Below are 21,331 nucleotides of genomic sequence, written 5' to 3'. Positions count from 1 at the left end.
AGACCCGGTAAACAGGCCCCACCTACAAAATTTTCTTGAGCAAAATTCTAACAGAAATGAATTTTTTCTAGAGAAGTTTTCTGAGGAAACTCCAAGTGGGCATTGATCCACTTGGGAATACTTGCTAAAGGAGGAAATAGCAAAGTGACATAAAGGCTTTCAGAAAGACCATGTCCAAATCATGTAGAAATTTTTAGCAAAAGTATGAGGAGAAATAAGGGAAAATTGAGTCAGGTGTTCTGGGCCTTGGATTGAATCCTCTTTGTGGGTAGGTTAAGGGAGGATTAGGAGTATAGAGCCAGGTCAAGAGGGTGCCCTGAGCTGTGGAACAGTGTGGCCATGACAGAGCCACACCTATATACCTCATGGATTTGGGAAGTAGGTTCAGAAACTCCCCTAGATAGAGGGAGAATTGGATCAACAGGGAATCTCTCAACTTTTTATATCTCAAGCAGCCAAGTAACTCTCTCTCTAGGGTAAACATAGGACAGAAAAGTGTGCATTCAAAATGTTGGGTTAAAAAACTAGAAAGACCTTGTCTCCTACAAAAGGAGGAATAGCCACAAATAGCCCTGTGAACTTGTCATCAGTAACAAAGCAACTGAATTGACCAGATCTGCTTGAAACTTAGTGGGAGGGAGAACTTAAAAGTGTAGGGTGGAAATTCATTGTCGAGTGTATATGATTACTTAAGCAAGATATGTAAAGTGGTATTGATATTACCTTTACTTTGAGGGCCATTTTTTTCTTATATTTTGCACATGAGAGTTATACGTGGGGGCTTCATTTGTGTATTCATAAACTTTTTGCCATCATGCTGCTGCTTTCATGAACTCCTGAAACTGAAACGTTAACTGTGAATTCTCCTACTTTGAGAGTTTTGAGGGCACAAACTTTTAAAAGTCCCCAGAAGTCTGAATGTTTTGATGGTAAAACCCAGATTTAGCATTTTGGTCCTAGTTTTCTAGAGATCAGGGGTAAAAAATTAAGCAAGTCCACAGGATCTTTTCTAGGAATACCCCACAATCTCTCTAAGGCAAGAAAAGTAGAGGTTTTAGAGAAACTGCTTAAACAATGACTCAAAAACATTCTGTCTGCCTGACTTCAGGGACTCCTTTCTCTGTGCCTCCCGTGTGGTTCACCTGTGATACCTGAACCCTTCTGAAGACTCTGCTCACACCTACATTCAGTTTCCTTCCTATAAGGAGGAAAAGGGTACTGGACCAAATGCAGTTAAAAAGAGCAGTGTGGAAACCTCTGGCCCAGGACGTGGAAACTCTGGATTCTAATCTCAGGTGTTTCACTATCTGGCTGTGTTGCTTTAAGCTAATTATTCACTCCTTTGGGCCTTGGGTTATCTATCTTTAGAATGGAGAGATGGGCAAATTCTGTAGGATTCCTCTAACTCTTAGCAGAGGAGAAAGGATGAGAAGATTTTTTTCGTACATGTATTTTTTTATTTTTTAATATATATTAAATAAAATCCACATCAAACACCTTTGTGTTTCCCACCACCTTCCTAACACACCACACGTTACCAAGGCTTCTCTCTGTCAGACTTCCCTGCATCTTCTTGCCTAATTAACCCCCTTCCTCATCTCAGAGGTAACCATCATTCTGAATACAGTGCTCATTCTTCCTTGCATTTTTCACAGTTCAATTATATATGTTTGTACCCCCAAGAAATATATATGACTGTTATGGATGTTTTAAGCTATATGTATACAACCATATGTATATTCTTTCATAAATGAATTTTTTGCTCAAAATTATTCACATGAGAATAATACATGCTGGCCTCTAAAGTTCTTTTTTATTAATTTTCTTTTGTAAAATATCATATTGAAAATATTCAGAATATGTATATTCTCCAGTTACTTCATATGTAGGTTGTGTTTTCAGTGTTTGCTATTACTAACATGAATATTGTTGTAAATGTAGCTTTATATACAAAGGTGTATTCTTTGTATATACTTTGTATGGTTTGTATATACTTGGTACATCCTTTGCTTATTTCCCTAGAAATGAAAGCGCTGGGGTTCAAGGTGTAGGCGCATGTTCAACTTTGCTAGACTTGTTTTCCAAATTGTTCTACAAAGTGATTGTGTCCATTTATATTTCCACAAACGGAATAAGAACACCTAAATCTGGAAACTGAGGCTCCACTACAGCTTCTCCTGATAAGGCAACGCAGTCGTTCTTTGACAGGAAAAGGGGCACTTACCTAGTTCATAGAGTGACTGTGATGGGAAATTGGAAAGAATTAATATGACTCATTTATCCCACATGTATTTTTGAGCATCTACTCTATAGTGTGCACTGAGGAAAGTGCTGAGGATCAACAAGAGTCCTGCCCTTATGGATCTAACTACTCATGTATTTATTTAATATCTCTGTTGTGTAGGGAATTTATCACCATTATTCTCATTTAATGATCAGAATAGCCATTTGGAATGGATATGGCCAACCCATTTTACAAAGGAGGAAACTGAGGCTCAGAGAGAGCACACAACTAGGTAAGAGTCAGGCAGGGGTAGGAACCCACTGTGACTGCCGATGTCCCGTCCATTCCCCTACGTGGTCCTCCCCGTGGTTTGTCTGAATGCCTCTGCACACGTGGGCAGAGAAGGCCGGACTATGTGCTTGACTCACACTGGGATCCAGTGTGAATAAGAAATGCAAAGCCATGTGCCTGTCCTTCTGATAGAAAAGCCTGGAAATTCCCCAAGGAGGAAATTGTTCTTGAATGTTCTCATATCTGGAAGTGCTTTGAAACTCTTGGGAAGAGTTCGCATGTCTTCTCCCCTGCGTAATTTCTGTATCTTTCAGGAGAACTCATGTTTGATTATGGATTGGAAGGGATGTCTGGGTTATGGTCTCTGAGAAACAGTAAACACTCCTACCCCATGGAGATATGAAACTCTGCAGGTGATGAATAATATCAGGTTATAATGAGCTGGAGTCTTGAGGGTTATTTTTTTTCCCACAACATCTTGAAAGTATTTTCTCCGTGTCAACTACATATTCTGATCCTAAAAGAAGGATCTTGATACTTGGAATATACAATGTGCCTTTTTTACCCCTCAGCAAGGTGTACAATTAATTCCTTATGTTCTCAAATAAAATGGAGGAGCAGAAAGTGTCTTTATGCTCCCAGAGCCTCCAGTCACAATAAGCATGTTCATCTTTTCATTTTCAGAAGAGATCGCTGCATACCCCTCCCTGCAGCAGAATGAGTAGCTGGGATTTCATTCAGTTGTTTTCCCAAAGAGAGAGTAAATGAAGTCAAACATCTGGTCGACCTTCAGCAGGTATTTACCATATCTATGAGTAAACTGTAACGGCAAGTAAAGAGTTAGTCACAGAAATAAGAATGCCAGGGAAAGTTTAAGTGTTAAAAGGTTGAAATTTATAAAAAGAGTAAACAGGAAAAGAGACTATAACTTTGCGTACCTCACACTCTCCTGCCTTTGCCTGTGTTTCTGCCATCTGACCTGCTGTCCTGGCTCTAACTTCTGACTCACGGTGGCAGGTATTTTTCCTATCTGCCCACTTGAGGAAAATAAACAGGGAATCAAAGTCTTGGGGACCTCCCTCTCTTAAAAGCAAACCTCTATCTCTCAGAGGCTGAATGTCTGCCTCAAATCACAGAATTTTAGACAGATAACGAGAAAAACAAAAATCCTAATGAAATTGGAGCGGGACACACAAAATCAACACACTAACTCCTAAGAGCTGGGCATATTTTTGCAGCAGCAGTGAGCTGGAACAAATTAACTTCCTCCCAATGTCTCCCCATCTCCTCTGAAGGTGGGCAGTGTCCATATCTTCACTAGCTGGTGCCACGGTCCCTCTGGACGTCAACATGCATGCAGGAGGGATACTTCAGAGTCTACATTCTGTGCATACTCACATTTCTTGGTTCAGGGAACAAAATCCTGACCCCCACTCACCACCCAACCTCAACCTGTGTGCAGGGTGGCACTTTAATTGTCTTATGCCTTTAGATTTTCTTTGAGGATATTTCTAAAACAGATTTTAAGCATCTTAATCCGGCTACTACTTTAGATTTTAGGCTTCCTTTCCTGGGGAAAATGGTCTTCAGCATCAAGAATTTTGCTGGGACACTTTGCCTTTGATTACTACATGTACTAAGTTTTATAACTACTTTTTTTTCTTAGAATGTGGGAAGAGAGGACAATGGAAATAGACCAAAACTAAATAGAATAGAGATTTTAAGGCATAAAGCTTTTCTGGATCACTCAAAACATAGAAGACATTACCTAATGTACCTATACATGAGGCTGATCCTGGGTTCTGCAGGTTTTCACTGTAACAGTCTATCTTTCCCCACTGCCCAGAATTTCCAGTATGTCGAGTACGAGCTGTGTATATTTTTCTTACTATATCCAGGTTTTCATATGACAGAAGAAGGAGAGAAATGAAATTCACTAATTACTGTGATGGACATTGTGATATGTAACACAAGTATCCTTTCAATGAAAGAATTCTTGCCCTACTTGCTGGGAACACTGAGGACAGATAGCTGGCAGCACCTTCACATAGGTGGTCCTCATCTGAGGCCACCCAAAGTCATAACTCTGCCTGTGGTGGCCCATATTCATGTCTGATTCATATAAAATTGGTGGCAATATAAAAGCCTGGCAACTTCAGGCCAACTCAAGGCAACCATGAAAAGCCACCATAGCTTCAAGTTTCTGTGGGGTTGGCTGAGACTGTTTTGGGGCCTGTGGGTAGCTTGACCTCACCCTCTGACCAAACAGATTCTTTATCTTCCCTTCCCCAGCTATTGGCCCCAAGCATGTCCTTGTAAATAGCCTGCATGCTGATCTGTATGACAGCTGGTGACAAGTATGGTGTGGGAAAGCAGGTGCTAGGGGGTTTGGAGCTGGGTCATTCTCTTCTTACTAACAATGAAGGCCACAACTAGTCATAGTAGGAGTCCACACAACTCCTTGGGCAACAGGGCCAGAAAATTGTTAAAAAATTTACTGATGATGAATGTGGTTGTGGATGATGTTATTTGCTAAGCTCTATGAGGACTTTGAGAAATTTGGGGGAGGTCAGGTGCAGTGGTGCATGCCTGTAATCCCAGCACTTCGGGAGGCCGAGGCAGGTGGATCACTTGAAGTCAGGAGTTCGAGACCAGCCTGGCCAACATGGTGAAACCCCATCTGTACTAAAAATACTAAAATTAGCTGGGTGTGGTGGTGCATGCCTGTAATCCCAGCTACTCGGGAGGCTGAGGTTGGAGAATTGCTTGAACCCGGGAGGTGGAGGTTGCAGTGAGCTGAGATTGCACCACTGCACTCTAGCTTGGGAAACAAGAATGAAACTCCATCTCAACAACAACAACAACAACAAAAGAGAAATTTTGGGGTTTGGGGGGAAAGTATCAACTATAAGACAATGCACCTTGGTGGCTATTGCTAAACTAAAGCTCTGGAAAAAGATAAGGAGAGGCTGAGAGTACTAAGTTCCAACTGAACACTTCGTGTGAAAACCATAGAACCTCCTTGCTGTTTTACTAAGAAATTCTAATGTCCTCTGAATGGAGGAAAGACAGAGAGCAGTAAGAACCAGGCTTAGGGCTTATTCTCCACAATAGCCCAATTCCAAACTCCCAAACCATACATTGGAGAGGGGGATGCACTAGCCTTAGTGGTGGTTGTCCTCTGTGAGCCAGAGCTGATAGTAGGGAACACCACAAAATTAGGCTCATGAATAGCCTTGGAGACGATAGGACCCCAAAATAATAGAGGAAAAGTGGGCATGTTAGCCATCAGAAGCCAGTAAGCCCTTACCTGCAGAAAGTTAGGGAGATTATTAGCAAAACACAGCATGCTCATGTGGTAAAATAGATGGAATACCAGTAAGGATATAACTCAGTCTGCATCATTAAAAATATCAAAGATGGACCAGGCACAGTGGCTCACGCCTATAATCCCAGCACTTTGGGAGGCCGAGGCAGGTAGATCACGAGGTCAAGAGTTCAAGACCAGCCTGGCCAAGATGGTGAAACCCCGTCTCTACTAAAAATATGAAAAATTAGCCGGGCGTGGTGGAGGGCACCTGTAATCCCAGCTACTCGGGAAACTGAGGCAGGAGAATCTCTTGAACCTGAGAGGCAGAGGTTGCAGTGAGCCGAGATTGTGCCATTGCACTCCAGCCTGGGCAACAAGAGTGAAATTGTCTCAAAAAAATAAAAAATAAAAAATAAATCAAAGATGAATGATAAGAAATTACATCTCACCACATTTTCTGTAATCTATTGGTTTTAGAAGCAAGTCACAGGTCCTGATCACACTCAAGTGGAAAAGATTAAATGAAGTGTAAAATATTGGGGCTACCCTAGGGTCTACTGCTGCTCTGGGTAACCTGAAGGCCTGTCAACTTCAAATACCCGTATCAGGAAAGGACTTTGCAGAAGCTCTATGGTGCAGTGCAAACAGCCCTGATATTTGGGTCATAAATCCTGAGACCCTGTGGTATTACAGGTAAAGTGCTAGGGAAAAAGGCCATGTGGAGGCCAGCGCAGTGCCTCAAGCCTGTAATCCCAGCACTTTGGGAGGCCACGACAGACGGATCACTTGAGGTCAGGAGTTCAAGACCAGCCTAGCCAACATAGTGAAACCCCATCTTTGCTAAAAATACAAATTTAGCTGGGCGCAGTGGCGGGCACCTGTAATCCCAGCTACTCAGGAGTCTGAGGGAGGGGAATCTCTTGAACCCAGGAGGCAGAGGTTGCAGTGAGCCAAGATTGAGCCACTACACTCCAGCCTGGGTGACAAAAGGAAAACAAAAACTAAAACAAAACCTTGTGGAATTTATGGCAAATCCAAGTGGAAGAATCACAACACAAACACTCAGATTCCAGACCAAGAGCGTCCACTTCTGGCACGCTACTGAGCTCTAGTAAACATGAAGAAACTACCCACAGAAGAAACTTATAAATTGTAAAAATTAATATTCTTGGTGTCATAATTTTACATAATACAATAAATAATACTTTATTAATGTTACATCTTGATTGATCATGAGATTTTTTTCTGACTCCCTTTTCTGCAAATCTATACAAACTTATCAAATTTACTTTTAATGTTATAACTGAATGCAATGTCAATTGCATTTAGCAATGTAAGTTAATAAATAATTTTTTAATTTTCAGAAAGATCTTTCTGCTGATGCAACTGTTAATGGAGCTGTTAAGAGTATGTTATGGGTTGTGACAAAATCAAGATAAATTCCTGGCATTATTTTGTAGTATAAACTTTAGTACACCTCAAGCATAATTCTAAATCTTTTTCTAAAAAGATTTAACTCCTTACATAAATAATATTTGTTTCTCTTAATGTTAAATGTAAATTTATGTAGTGGCATTTTAATGCTTCCTCAGACTTTTCCTGTAATTTCTGGAGTTTGTATAAGAAACCAAAAATAACTTCATGATTTGCATATAATTCAAAATGCCTGTTATGTTTTCTATTGCTGTATCTTCGATGACAAGAAGACATCAGTTTAAAAATTGCCTTTATTGGGCCGGGCGCGGTGGCTCAAGCCTGTAATCCCAGCACTTTGGGAGGCCGAGACGGGCAGATCACGAGGTCAGGAAATCGAGACCATCCTGGCTAACACAGTGAAACCCCGTCTCTACTAAAAAATACAAAAAACTAGCCAGGCGAGGTGGCGGGCACCTGTAGTCCCAGCCACTCGGGAGGCTGAGGCAGAAGAATGGCGTAAACCTGGGAGGCGGAGCTTGCAGTGAGCTGAGATCCGGCCACAGCACTCCAGCCTGGGCGACAGACGAGACTCCGTCTCAAAAAAAAAAAAAAAAAAAAAAAAAAAAAAAAAACTGCCTTTATTGTTGACGATTGGTTCATTGGAAAGTTCACATGAAAATACTGGGCTCCCATTGAATGCACTAATCTTTAAATTTAATTTCTATTTTCAAGGCTGTGGGTATTTGCTTTTCAATCTTGCAGTAGGTTTCAAAACCAGACATTCTAAACTGTTTAAAGAATTCGAGTAACTGCTTAATTGCTGTATTAAAATGTCCATGTGAATGCTTTTATTAACTAAAAAGTAAATTGAAGAAAAAGTTTGTTGGCTGACCATATAAAATTCCTGTCCTGGTGCTCAGGCCAGAGAGTTAATACTTATGCTGATGCCGCAGTGATAGGCTCTGGGGTTGGTGGGCATGGCCTTTCACCACAGGTCCCAGCACTGCATCTATGAGTAGTCTTCCCTCTCTTTCAGGGGTGCAACTGCTGCCTCTGCTGTTTCTGCTGCTGTTGCTGCTGTCCCAGCAAAGGCCACCCTCTTGGGGTCTGTAGAGTTCCAGACTGCCCATGTATGCCTGTGTATACCTGATGGCCAGGCCAACTGCTTAGCATTCAAGCTACCACTGTCTGCTGTACCTGTAGACGTGAGACCACATGTTTACTATCATCTGGTTATGTCCTCTGCTCAATGCATGCTCTATTGTCCCATTAAACTTTACTTATAAGTCCTAGGGACAAAAATTATTAAGAATTTCAAGACAGCATTGAATTCCACAGAACACTGGACCAAGCCCAAGGCCCCTTCTGAGGGTGGAGTCCTGTGTTACCATGCTGGATTGCCCATGAGCCTGGCCTCCTGTTGGCAGAACTTGACGGAAAGATGAGCATCACTGGACATTCCACATGCTGCTGGCTGCCATGATGTGATAGGAGCAAGTGGGGAAGAGCACACCAGAACCGGGAAGAGAAGCCCTTCTCTTTCAGCATCCCTCTGGTGTCCTAGTACTCCCTACTGAAAAAGCTTGATATCATGTCAGCTGGAAAACAAAAACAAAAACAAAAAAATTATACGGTCCAGCTCTACTATCACAAACAGGATAAAGAAGAATGGAATCTAAGTCACTTTGGAAATGAGAGGTATCTATAAGACTAAAGGCAAAATGTACTATCCATAGGAATTTTACTCTAGTTAGTGGTATAATAAACTTTGGGTACTCAGAAAGGGGGAGGATGGGAGCAAGCTAAGGGATAAAAAATTACATATTGGGCACAATGTACAATGTGCATATTCATCTATGTAAGCAAAATCCACTTGTATCCCCAAAGCTATTGAAATTAAAAATATATTTAAAAAATAAAAATTAAAGAAAAGATTTGCACTCTAGTTGATGAAATTGTTTTCCATTAGTATATGGGTTAACAGTTCTGAAACCATTATATATGAATGCTGGAGTAGAACAATCAAGTGAATGGATGATGGGAGCCCGATTTTTCCCTGTTGTAGTTAGAGAGGTTACAGATAAGCAAAGGGAGAAAGCTGGAATGTTCCTTGTGGCAACATATTAGAGTTGGAGATATCAGTATGAACTCATGTTTGGCTTAATGTAGAAGCAGATGGTTATAGATAGATATTTATAGATACATGTGTATATATCAGTTAATATACACACATATATTTCCTTGTTCTGTTAGCTAAGAGGACCGAGAAACAATGACTCAGATTGCTGCAAGTACACCTAGCACTCAGATCATGGTTTCTAATACCATTCTCCAACAAAAGGAAGCAAGCCTTTTTGAAAAGATGGTTAATTCTAGGCCTAGAGCATGTGTAGTACCTGAAAGGCAGAAAGTGCTCAAACAAAGGAAGCTCTATAATGATGGGGGTATGTCAAAGGGATCCAGATGCCAACTGAAAGAGCTGCAAATGGCCAATGCTAGAATGCAATGAATGACAAAATAAATCAAATACTACTGGATTATTACCCAAAGTATAAAATAAATATCCATGAGTTGATACTGGTATAAATAAATGATTAAATACATTAATATATTAGAAGAGTCAAATCTCCCATGCAGGAGAATTCTAAATAATTTATGTTAGCACTGCACCCTCAAGGAGGCAGAACATGAAAAAAGAAGGATAAAAAAGAGCAATTTACAGTGGAGAAAACTTGCGAATATCCACTTCAAGCCAGGTCATCAAAGCTAACGTCAGCAGTGTTAAGTTCATGTTGCTAGAATGTACCCTTTAAAATACGTAATGACTCTTTATCCCTGTGGTCTTCCTCCTCAAGGCACATTATCTTAGTTTAAGCATGATACAAACTTCAGAGAAACCCCAGTTGAGGATCATTATACACAATAACGCACAAGGACTCCTCAAAATCGTCAAAGTCAGCAGAAACAAGGAAAGTCTGAGTAGCTGTCACAACCAAGACAGCCTAAGGAGACATGACTATGAAATGCAATGTGATATGTTGGAGGGGATTCTAGAACAGAAAAGGACATTAGCGAAAAACCAGTGAAGTTTGAAGAAAGTATGGACTTTAGTTAATAATAATGTATCAGTATTGATTCACTGATTGTGACAAATGTACTATACTAATGTAAGATGTTAATAATAGGGAAAAGTGAGTGAGGGGTATACGGGAATTCTCTGTACTGCTTTCACAATCATTTTGTACATCTAAAGCTTCTCTAAAATAAAAGTGTATTTTAAAAAGAATGGATTTGAAACTGAAAGGCGATAACTTGATAACTGATACATGCTAATGCCCTTCAGAGTGTATCCACTCCTGAAAAGACACTAAACTTACTGTCTTAGTCAGTTTTGTGCTGTTACAACACAATACCATAGACTGGTTAATTTATAACAAACAGATATAGGTGGGACTCAAGGCACAGGTCATCCTAAGGCAAATTCCCCTCCAGCTGTGAGCCTGTGAAATTAAACAAGTTATCTACTTCCAAAATACAATGGTGGAACAGGCATAGGACAGATATTCACATTCCAAAAAGGGGGAAATAGGCAAGATAAAAGGATTAAGGGGTCCCAAATTAGTCCAAAATTCAACAGGAAAAACAACATTAAGTCTTAGAGCTAGAGAATAATCTCCTTTGAGAGGAGTTAGCATCATGATCCAGGAGGAGGTGGGTTGCTCTTACACAATGGGGCAGAGAAGAATTTGTTTAGCACCCAGTTGATCTATTGGTTGTTTCCTGATACCCTTGACCAATTTTGATGGTAAATAAACAATTGCATCCTGAGAAGGGCATGGTGACCAGGAGCTCTGGGATGTGGGTCTAGGTCACTGCACCAGGCAAACTATTAAAACCCGCAAACGGCCAGGCACAGTGGTTCATGCCTGTAAATTAACAGCACATTGGGAGGCCAATGCAGGAGGATCACTTGAGGCCAGGACTTCAAGACCAGCCTGGCCAACATAGTGAAACCTTGTCTCTACTAAAAATACAAAGATTAGTGGGGCGTGGTGGTGAGTGCCTGTAATCCCAGCTACTCGGGAGGCTGAGGCAGGAGAATCACTTGAACCGGGTGGCGGAGGCTGCAGTGAGCCGAGATTGTGCCACTGCACTCCAGCCTGGGTGACAGAGTGAAACTCAATCTCAAAAAAAAAAAAAAAAAGGAAAGAAGAAGAAAAAGAAAAAAGAAAACCAGCAGAGGTGATAAACTGGAGGGAAGAAAGTCTAGAAAAGATCATGGAGAAGGAAGACAATCGTACATTTGTCACTAAGACCACCTGCAGTGGCAGGGACTGTAATTTGACCAACAAATCTTTCTCTTCCGGGTTTTTCTTAGGAAGAGAAGCCCGCTGGAATTGTGTCAAGCTATTCTCCGTATATATACAAGGCAGTAGCTTTAAGTAGTGAGAGGAGTGGATTGTGGTGGACACAGAGCTGTGCCCTCCAAATACTTCTTCATTGTAGGAATTGTCAGTTTGGCTCCTGGAAATGTAGCAGACAGCCTACAGCTGTCTGCACCTTCACAGGCTGCTACAGCTACAGAAAGCCACCTTGTTCAAGTTCATGCATCTTCCTGGGACAGCTTGCATCCAGTGACTAATAAATGTGGGAATCTAAAAGCCTAGCTATCTTGGCCAGACTTGGAGAACTCTGGAATGCCATAGTCGTGCCAGAGTTCCCTTTGGGGGAAGGTTGAGACTATCCCTAGACCCATATAGCAGTTTAATTCATTTTTTAACCAATCCTGTTTCCCTTTCTTTCCTTACACAAGTATTGATCTCAGTGGCACTCCTTAATAAACATCCTACATTCTGTTCTGCATCCCAGTGTCTGCTTCCCAGGGAGCCTAAATGTGACAACTGTCTACTAAGTGGCAGGATCTATGCTTGGTGACTTCCATTTGTCATTGCTGTCATTCCCCACTACACCTTGTGAGATGTTTTGGATGACGCCTACTTTTTAAGATTTGAGGCGGGGCGCATCAGAGGTTAATTAACTTGTCGAGGGATCAATCATTTATAGTTCTGACTGATCCCAGAGGTCATGTCTGTTCAGTCTACCATGCTAGCCACAGCTGTTGTAGGAAAACAAACAAAACAAAACAGAAAACAGACACGAATAACCACTTCTCACTATAGACCAGACATTGTGTTCGGCATTTGTACCTACACACAGCATCATTCAGTTTTCACAGCAAGCCAATTAAAGTAGAATGTTAGCCTCATTTTTATGCATGTAATGTATAAGGTCAAGGCTAACAGACTTTCACAGAGTAAGAGGCAAAGTTGTTTCTAGACCCCAGACCTGTCTGATTCCAAAGGCGTTCTCCTCTGAGTCAGGCTGTTTGCTCTATGTAATGGGGAGGTCCTCTCAGGGAGAACATGAGAGACTGGAGGCCCTGAGATATGGATTTACCTAGAAACAGCCCAAACTATATAATATTCGTTGAAATATCTACCATAAACATGAGTGTCTTCTTTCTCAAAGGGAATTTTAGACATTTTTTTCAGTGCAGTCCCCCGCCCACCTTCTAAACCCTGGGGTTACGTATATTTAGGATGCCTATGTAATTTTTGATCCAAAGCATGCCACTTGAGGGTGTCGTGGGACAATAGACGTAAACCAGGATGGCCATGGGCAAAAAGAGAGAAATGTTCTTTCTACCACTGGGAAAAAATGTTGTCACATTTCTTAGGTGCTACTCTTCATTAATACTTAGCTGGTGCCTCAAACCAAATCACAGTATAAGGTGGGTTGTAAGAAAGAGTGCTTTGGAGTTAGTCTCTGAATGTCCAAAGCTTTAATACATTAACTTTTCCCTAGTAAATTTACCCATGATCCTGGCCTCTTGATCATGCAGCAACTCGAGTTCCACTCTGTTATAAACACTGCACATTTCCGATTTGTGGAATTGTTTTCCTTTAATTAAATGAAGGGAGGGAGCTGTAGTTATTTTCAACTCTGCACAAATTACTACCCAGTAGAAGCCAAATAATGCATTGTAAGTAGTACTTATTCTATTTATTGTACCCTCTATGGATGTGTGTTGGGCTTGTTCTATTTTGGAGGCACTGCCATGGTAACTGGGCTCCTGACAAAGGCCTGTGTCAGAGCAGAACTTGAACATGCAGAACTTCAGATAAGCGACAAAATCATCAACCTCAGTAGGTTCAGAAATAACACTTGAGATCATGCTTTACTCCTGGGTATATTTCTCCATGAAGTTGGGAAGAATAAGTGGCCATTCATAAGATTTATTGGACACGGAACTAGTCCTGAGCAAAATGGTGGAAGAAATTCTATTCTCACAGTCTCTTAGATACCCTCATCAACATCTGTGGCTCAGTCTTTCATTCCATTTTGGCCTTTAGGTCAAGCTCACAGCTTTAGGCAGAGAGCATGAGCTGGTTTTCAGCCTTCTGGGAGCCAGGATAACTTTAGATGTCTGATCTTGAGTCCATAGACTTGAGAAATAACCCTGGCTTTCTGTTTAACCTAGCTGAGAGGCTTCCCAAAACTGTCTCTTTCCCAACTATAAATTTGGATCCACGTTTATAAACTTGATATAAACAAGGAGGGTCCTTGAGCCCTAACCTTGTGCTCCTATTAAAGTTGGTGCTCAGGGGAGCTAGAGAGGGGTTCTGATCAATCCACCCTTCTCTGTAGAATTAGCAGATCCCAGTGTTCCCAATAGGAGTAGACATCTAAGCTATGTGGGCTTTCTATAGTCCGTGTGCGTAGCGACTGAGAATACTAGAAGGAAGCCTGTAAGACCAAAATTCCTTTCCCTGTGGCAATTTCTTTAGAGTTGTGCTTAGAAACAGATTTATCACCTCTACCCAATTTCTCACTTCTAAAGAGTACTATTAAGCACAAGCAGTGACCAGGCACTACTCTGCCTTTTTTTGTCTCTCCCCCAACCTTCATTCTCCTTTTTGAAATCCTTCAGCCTCTTAGCCCAGGCTTATTTTAGTCCCTGAATCAGTGCCAGGAGCAAACAGGAGTTCATGTGCTCATAGTTGGCTGTGGGTCCCACCATAGACCTTGTCCAGCAATTTGGAGCCAGGGTGAGAATTGCTGTTCTCCTTTTCCAGTAGAGTTTTAGCCCTAGCTTATGGCTTCATCACTCAAATGGTTCAAGCTTGAATTTCATCAAGAAACAAGATGGTCAGCACCTACCAGGAGCCTCCTCAGCAGGGCTAGAAGGGAAAAGGCTGGCAAGGCTCTGTGCGGTAAGCTATGAATCCCACAGAGGAGGCTGTTGGAAATATCATGTTGTAAACTTTTTGGCCCAAGGAAGAGCAAACCAGGGCACAGACAGGCAGAAGAGAAAACAGACAAATTCTTTGTTTATTGAAGAAACAGCCTATTACTTGGCTGAAATAAAATTTGGAAGATTATTTTAGAGTCAAATCTTCTTATCTCAGACATCATTTCTTACACCCAACATCTGAGAGATGGTTGTTAACTTAGGGTAGGTTTAGTGCCCTCTCCTGTTTGTTCCAATCAGTGCTCCTGTAACAAAGCACTCAGTCCTCCCTCCTGATCCTTGGCACTCCACCCTTTCCTCAAGAGCAGCACTTCAGTCCTTGTGTTTCCATTTGCCCTCCCTTGCCCTCAAGCCTGAGCCAGAAGGCTTGAGCCTCTCAAGGGTTCCCGAAGTTGAGGGCCCCTGGGTCAGAAATAACAGATGTGAGTCTTGGATTTAGAACCGATGCAGCTGTCCTCAAGTCTCTCGCCCTTTAGTTTTCTTTTATTGATAATGGAAATCCCACATTTCTCTCTGATCCTCTTTCCCCAAATATCCATCCCTCTGCTATAAACTACAGAAAGGACTGCCTTTGCACTCAACAGCCTTCTCCCCTGGGATTCTGAGTATTTCCAGTGAGGAGAGTTAGCTATCACGCTAGCTCTCACCTCCCTCCCTCATTTAATCAATTCTTACTCCAGTTTGTCAAACATTCCTCTTGTCAGTGACACATTTGCTGTGGAAGGTGGGCAGGGGGAGCAGAGCTGGAGATTAGGGAGGCAGTGGGACAACAGGTGTGAAGTAATGCTATAGCCAGGGAGTCTTTTTAGGCTAAAAAGCAAACTAAGACGTCCAGTGACTGTAATCTTCTTGATTTTTTTAAAGAGGGCAGAGTTCACAAATTTGAGGAAAAAAAAAAAAAAAAAGAGTGCTTGAGTCCACATCTGGGGTGAACACGTGTCAAGGCGAGAGAGGGCAGCATGGAGGAAGGAGGGGACAGTCCGGACAAATCCCTAATAAACTGCCGGAGGAGGACCTAGAGGGGCTCTGTATTTTTAGGGGTGACGGAACACTTCCTGAACACTTCCGGCCTGTGAAGGCTTGAGATGTTAATTATAGGACCTGTGGATGTCAGCAGAGATCTTTTAAAAGAATAACTTAAGTGCCTAAAATCCCCCCAAGAATACACAGCCAGCCCGTTTTAGAAATGGCCGTCAAAGACAACAAAAGTGAAATGCGCAAATGCCTTCTACGCAGGGTGGTGCTGGGCAACCAGCTCGCGCTGCAGCCTCCCCCACGCTGTTGCTAGGAGATCGGAGGGCTATACTTCCATCATCTCCATACTTGCTGGGAGATTGAGTAATTGGTGTCTGGATGTGCGTGTGCTGCTTCCCAAAATATCTCTTTAAAAAGACGTGAGAGGGATGCGGAGCCAGTAGGTAGGATGATGGAGGGCGGACTGTGTCCCAAGAGGGCAGCGGGCTCCAAAAGCCAAGGCTGAGGCTGAGGAGGGGGTGGGGACCCACATGGGGGATAGAGTGGGGAGCTGCTGACAGCTTTCCCAGATTCCTGTTCATCCTCTGCTTGTTCTTTGAGACTGATCTCTTAAGTAGAATCTAGAAATTGCTGGAGACAACGACAATTTAGGGAGCACTGTAGTTTGGTTTTTCATCCTTACTGTTGAGACACAGCAAGGCTAAGAGAAAACCTTTAATTTTATTTTGTAGGTACTGAAATGTTAATGCACAGCTTTATGGTGCTTGGTTATAGGTTTTGAACTCTGTTTTGTGGGAGGGGGGTAGATGAGAAAATAGGGCATGCCTGTGGACACACACACACACACACACACACACACACACACACACACAAAGACCCCAGTGATGAAAACGGCTGTTTCAGCTGCAGGGAGCCAATGAAACAGACAGTTGGAGCCCACAGCTGTAAGGGCTCTGGAAGTTAGGAAACCTGGGGGTGAGAGTCAGCCCTGCCTCTGACAACTACATCACTCTTCATGAGCCTTCTCTGCCTCAGCTTCCTCATGTGTAACCTGACAGGGTTGAGCTAGTACATCTCCAAGGTGCGCTCCACATCTCCTGCATTCTTGGAGTCTGAAGTCTGGTTCCACCTTCTCCTCAGAGTCGAGGGACAATGCCACACCACTTCTCTGTGGAGGCATTTGATTCTCTCATTTCATTAACAGGAAAAATTCAATTGATTGCCGTGTTTTACACTTTTTCAAATATCTACTCAAACGCCTATTGCTGGAAGTCTAGAAGAGGAGATTGAGAAATGGAATAACTGACTTTTAAATTATATTATTTTCCTTTCTGTCACACTTGTCCTACAATACTTAACATGCTCAAAAATCCGATTTTTGATAGCATCGCTTTTTTCTTTTTAACCAAGGGAGGAGGGTGGAAGGGAGCAGGGCATTCAGCGTATATTGATGCTATATTCTGATATAACAAATGAGAACTAAGAATCGAGAGTGTTTTCCTTAAAGTCACTGGCCAAATGGCAGAGTGTGTTGGAATTCTATCAAGGATTAGGAAACTCACCTTAGTTCTGACACTAACTCATAGGGCAAGGACCAGACACTTATTTGTAAAAAGCAGAAGCTGGCTGGTGGGGGGTGGGGTGGGGAGTGGGGGTTGCTCTAGTCCTCATAGGAAGGTTAGGAAAGAAAATACCATAATATATGTAAATGCACTCTGTAATGTAGAAAGAGTGCACAGAATGTACTGCATTCTTTTCACTGTGTGCCTGAGAAATTTATTCATTTATTCAGAAAGTATTTTTTGAGATGTTGCTGCCGCCAGTCCTCATTAGGCATTCATTCACATGGCGCATGCACATGGTCAGTGTCCCTCGTCATCCATCCCGTGCCCACAGTTCTAGGGAAAATGACCTCCTATTGCTACAGAAAACCGCATTCTCAATGGCTGCATCCTCTGAATACTACACATTCTTCTAGAATGAACCTTTGCACAGTGTGAAAAATGCACTCAAATCACTCCCACGAGTGTCTGTCTTATTTTGTTGTTGAACACTCCTGGTGACACAAACCTCAGACATTTTACTTCCTGTGTCAGTGAATGTCAATGCCTAATCATTGTACGAGCAGATGTTGCTTAGGAAAAACAAATAAAATTAAGGCTATCTTAAAGTTAACAAACACCATCCTCCCACCCAACCCTTGGCTGAGCAGGCAAATAAGCAATGCCTTTCTCTGATTTTTTTTTTCTCCCTCATTAGGGATGGCAAAGCTCACTATCACGTGGATCACCCAGACTCACTCATTTTACTGGTTCTTCACAGTACCCAGGAAGATTTCAGATGGACCTCAGATACAAAGGCTGTGAGGAACCCTATTCGTTGTGTTGACACCACCGAGAGATTATTTTTTCCTGGAGGAGACACACCTGACTTTTAACCTCTTTGATCCCTTAAAAAGTTATTTTCCCAGCTGGGCGCGGTGGCTTACGCCTGTAATCCCAGCAGTTTGGGAGGCTGAGGTGGGTGGACCACCTGAAGTCGAGAGTTCAAGACCAGCCTGGCCAGCATGGTGAAACCCTGTCCTTACTGAAAATACAAAAATTAGCAGGGGGTGGTGTTGCATGCCCATAATCCCAGCTACTTGGGAGGCTGAGGCAGGAGAATCACTTGAGCCCTGGAGGCAGAGGTTGCAGTTAGCCGAGATTGCACCATTGCACTCCAGCCTGGGTGACAGAGTGAGACTTCATCTCAAAAAAAAAAAAAAAAAAAAGAGAGAGAGAGAGAAAGTTATTTCCCCTTGTGCCAAGAATGATATGAAGCCTGGAGAGCAGGTGAGGGAAAATGAGCTGATGCCACTCAAGAGTAACCAAGAATCGTGGGCTGCATGTTAGTGTTACCAGGCAGAGCTTAGTTCCTTGCCCTTTCTTTTGGGTATTTGGCAAGCCATACAGAGTTTTCAGCAGGAGGATGGATGAGGGAGGAAACGCACAAGGGAGTCATAAAGGGATGCCAAGTCATAATGAATAAGAGTTATTTTGTGCACTCCCAGGAGATCTGAGCCCATGGGCAGTAGTTCCGAGGACACAGATGTTGGTTCAGCATCAGGAAGTCCTTGCTAAGAAAGCTTTGCAAAATGCAAATGGACTGGGGTTGCAGAGGAGATGTTCAAATAAATTTCCTCTCACTAGGGCTGGACCCAGGCAAGGGTGGTCACAGATTAACTCTCACCACCCTTCCAACTCTAATATTCTGTGATGCCATGGGAGACCCAAGGAAGCCATGCTGACCCATATTTACCTCCTCCACCCACACCCCAACATCTCAGCCTTTATTAAACCCTAAGACAGGAAGGCCACATTTGTCTCCAAAACCATTCTGTCCCCAAACTAAGGAAGCATTAAATAAATTTGCGAAGTGCTTTTTGAAAGTCAACTGTAGAAAATTTCCCTGGTTAAATCGAATTAAGCAAGAGAGCCATCATCTTAAAGATGTCAAATAATAATAATAATAACTTTCTTTTTTTGAGACAGAGTTTTGCTCTCGTTGCTCAGGGTGGAGTGCAATAGTGTGATCTCAGCTCACCTGCAACTCTGCCTCCCAGGTTCAAGGGATTCTGCTGCCTCAGCCTCCCAAGTAGCTGGGATTACAGGCATGCACCAACAAGCCCGGCTAATTTTGTATTTTTAGTAGAGATAGGGTTTCACCATGTTGGTCAGGCTGGTCTCGAACTCCTGACCTCCAACCTATCTGCCTGCCTCAGCCTCCTAAAGTGCTGGAATTACAGGTATGAGCCACCACACCTGGCCAAATAATTATCTTTATTTTTATGACTTTTTTATTTGGCCATTGCCTCATTTCCAGCAAGTATGGGGGAAGGTATTCCCTAAGGAGCCCTTAATCTCTTAATTCTGAAAATAGTGGATTCTTTTTTAAGGGGAAACAACCATGATCGTCCACTTGAAAATAAACACCCAGCTTTTACTATTTTGACTCACGGTAACCTCACTTTTTCTGAAATCTTTCCTTGGATCTATCTCCAAAGTGAGTCAGAAAGAAAGTGGCTCTGTTTACATGTGGAAGGATTTGAAGTCATTCATAATAAATTTTTTTATGGTTTCAAGTCATGAATTAACTCATTTTAATCTAGAAATAAAAGCCTCTATTATGTAGCTTATACATGAGGAATCTAAGTCTTAAGAGGGTTAGGATGACTTGCCTAAGGCTACACCTCCATTTCTAGGCATTAGAGACATCAGTCTACTGTAACTACCTGCCTAGGTTCTTGACCTCCTATTTCAAGCTTCTTAATTTTCATCTATTCATTCATCCACCCATTCATTCATTCACTCAATCAAAAATATTGAGTACCACCTATGTGTCAGGAGCCAACCTAGACAGTGAACCAAAGGCAATATCTGCCCGAATGAAGCTTACATTCTACATGTAAGAAACAGCAACAAAAATTAATAAGTAAAAAATACAGTATCCTCATGTAAGCAGTGAGAGAAGCCTAGATAGCATATATGACAGACCTGCTGGGCTGATCACTGAGTAGCATAATTAGAGGGAAAGCTCATGGGCACAGGATTAGTAGCTGGTACATGTGTACCCTGTTGTCTATGACTCTCTGAGATCACACCCAACAATCTGGTAGGACTGAGTTTAGACTCTTAAAGTGGGACCCTGGCTTTTCTGTTGCATGATCAAGGAAGTACTGGCCCCTGCCCTGCAGTGATCAGGGCCTAGGATTTAATAGCAATATGATAGAACTTCAACTCCAGCTGGATCCTGCCAGCTCAGTTTTCATGATCACAGGCTGGGTCCAAGGCTTGCATGTTATAGCAAGCAGCAGCAGGATGAGCCTCATCAGAATTGATGGCTGGAGTACTACCAACTGTTCTTCTGGCATAATGGAGAGCTGGAGTTCCAGCTTTTTCCATGATGAGGATTGATTGATTGAATGCCTTAAGCACTGGACCATAACTGGTTTCCATGGAGCTTTGCAGGAAATTTATTTCCTGAGAGAACATGTGGTTCACTACTCAACTCCTTGGATACTTGATGACCTGCTTCTCATATTTATCTAGTGCTCTATTGTAGCATTCTTGAACTAAAGAAGTTCTAGGTTGTTCTCTGGTTGGCCCATTCTCTGCTGAGTCAAGTCCTAGGTCCAGCCCAATGTGTTTCTATTTGGATGGTTAGAATTCTGGAGCTGAGCCATATTATCCCTTAGGACAATATTTCTTTACTGTGGCTGCACAGTGGAAACACCTAAAGACATTGCAGAAAATACCTATACCTTGGCCAACCCTAAAACAGAAACTAACTTTTTCAGGGTAAAGCATTGGCTTCTGTATCTTTCAAATTGTCCCTAGTGATTCTGATCCACAGTGAAAACTGAAAACTGTTCTAATATTCACCTTGCCAGAAAAATGAGACTATGTGAAGGGAACCCTCACTTCAAATTGTAGAAGGAAGCTTTGAGATTTCCAGGCAAGACGGAAGACAGAACAGGTGTGTAAAGTCTTGCATCTTGCTATGAACACATACATATGCTTGACAAAACATAATACAAAAAATTTAAAAGAAGAAAAACGTCCACACACCAAATGAAACTAAAACCCCAATTAAAGTATTAGAGATAAATCCTTGTGACCCAAAGGGGTATTAAGAGTAGACAGAAAGTTTTATGGCGGGAGTCATAAGTAGCTCATGGATTAGGTGTCAGGACTGGGATTCTTGTATAAAGTCAAGGTGCCACATCAATGAGGAGAGACTATAAGAACTTTGTTCACCTGCTCAG

This window comes from Macaca mulatta, chromosome 15 (assembly GCF_049350105.2).
Source record: "Macaca mulatta isolate MMU2019108-1 chromosome 15, T2T-MMU8v2.0, whole genome shotgun sequence".
Classification (NCBI taxonomy): domain Eukaryota; kingdom Metazoa; phylum Chordata; class Mammalia; order Primates; family Cercopithecidae; genus Macaca; species Macaca mulatta.
The sequence above is the reverse complement of the archived record's forward strand: the minus strand, read 5'-3'. Positions refer to the sequence as shown.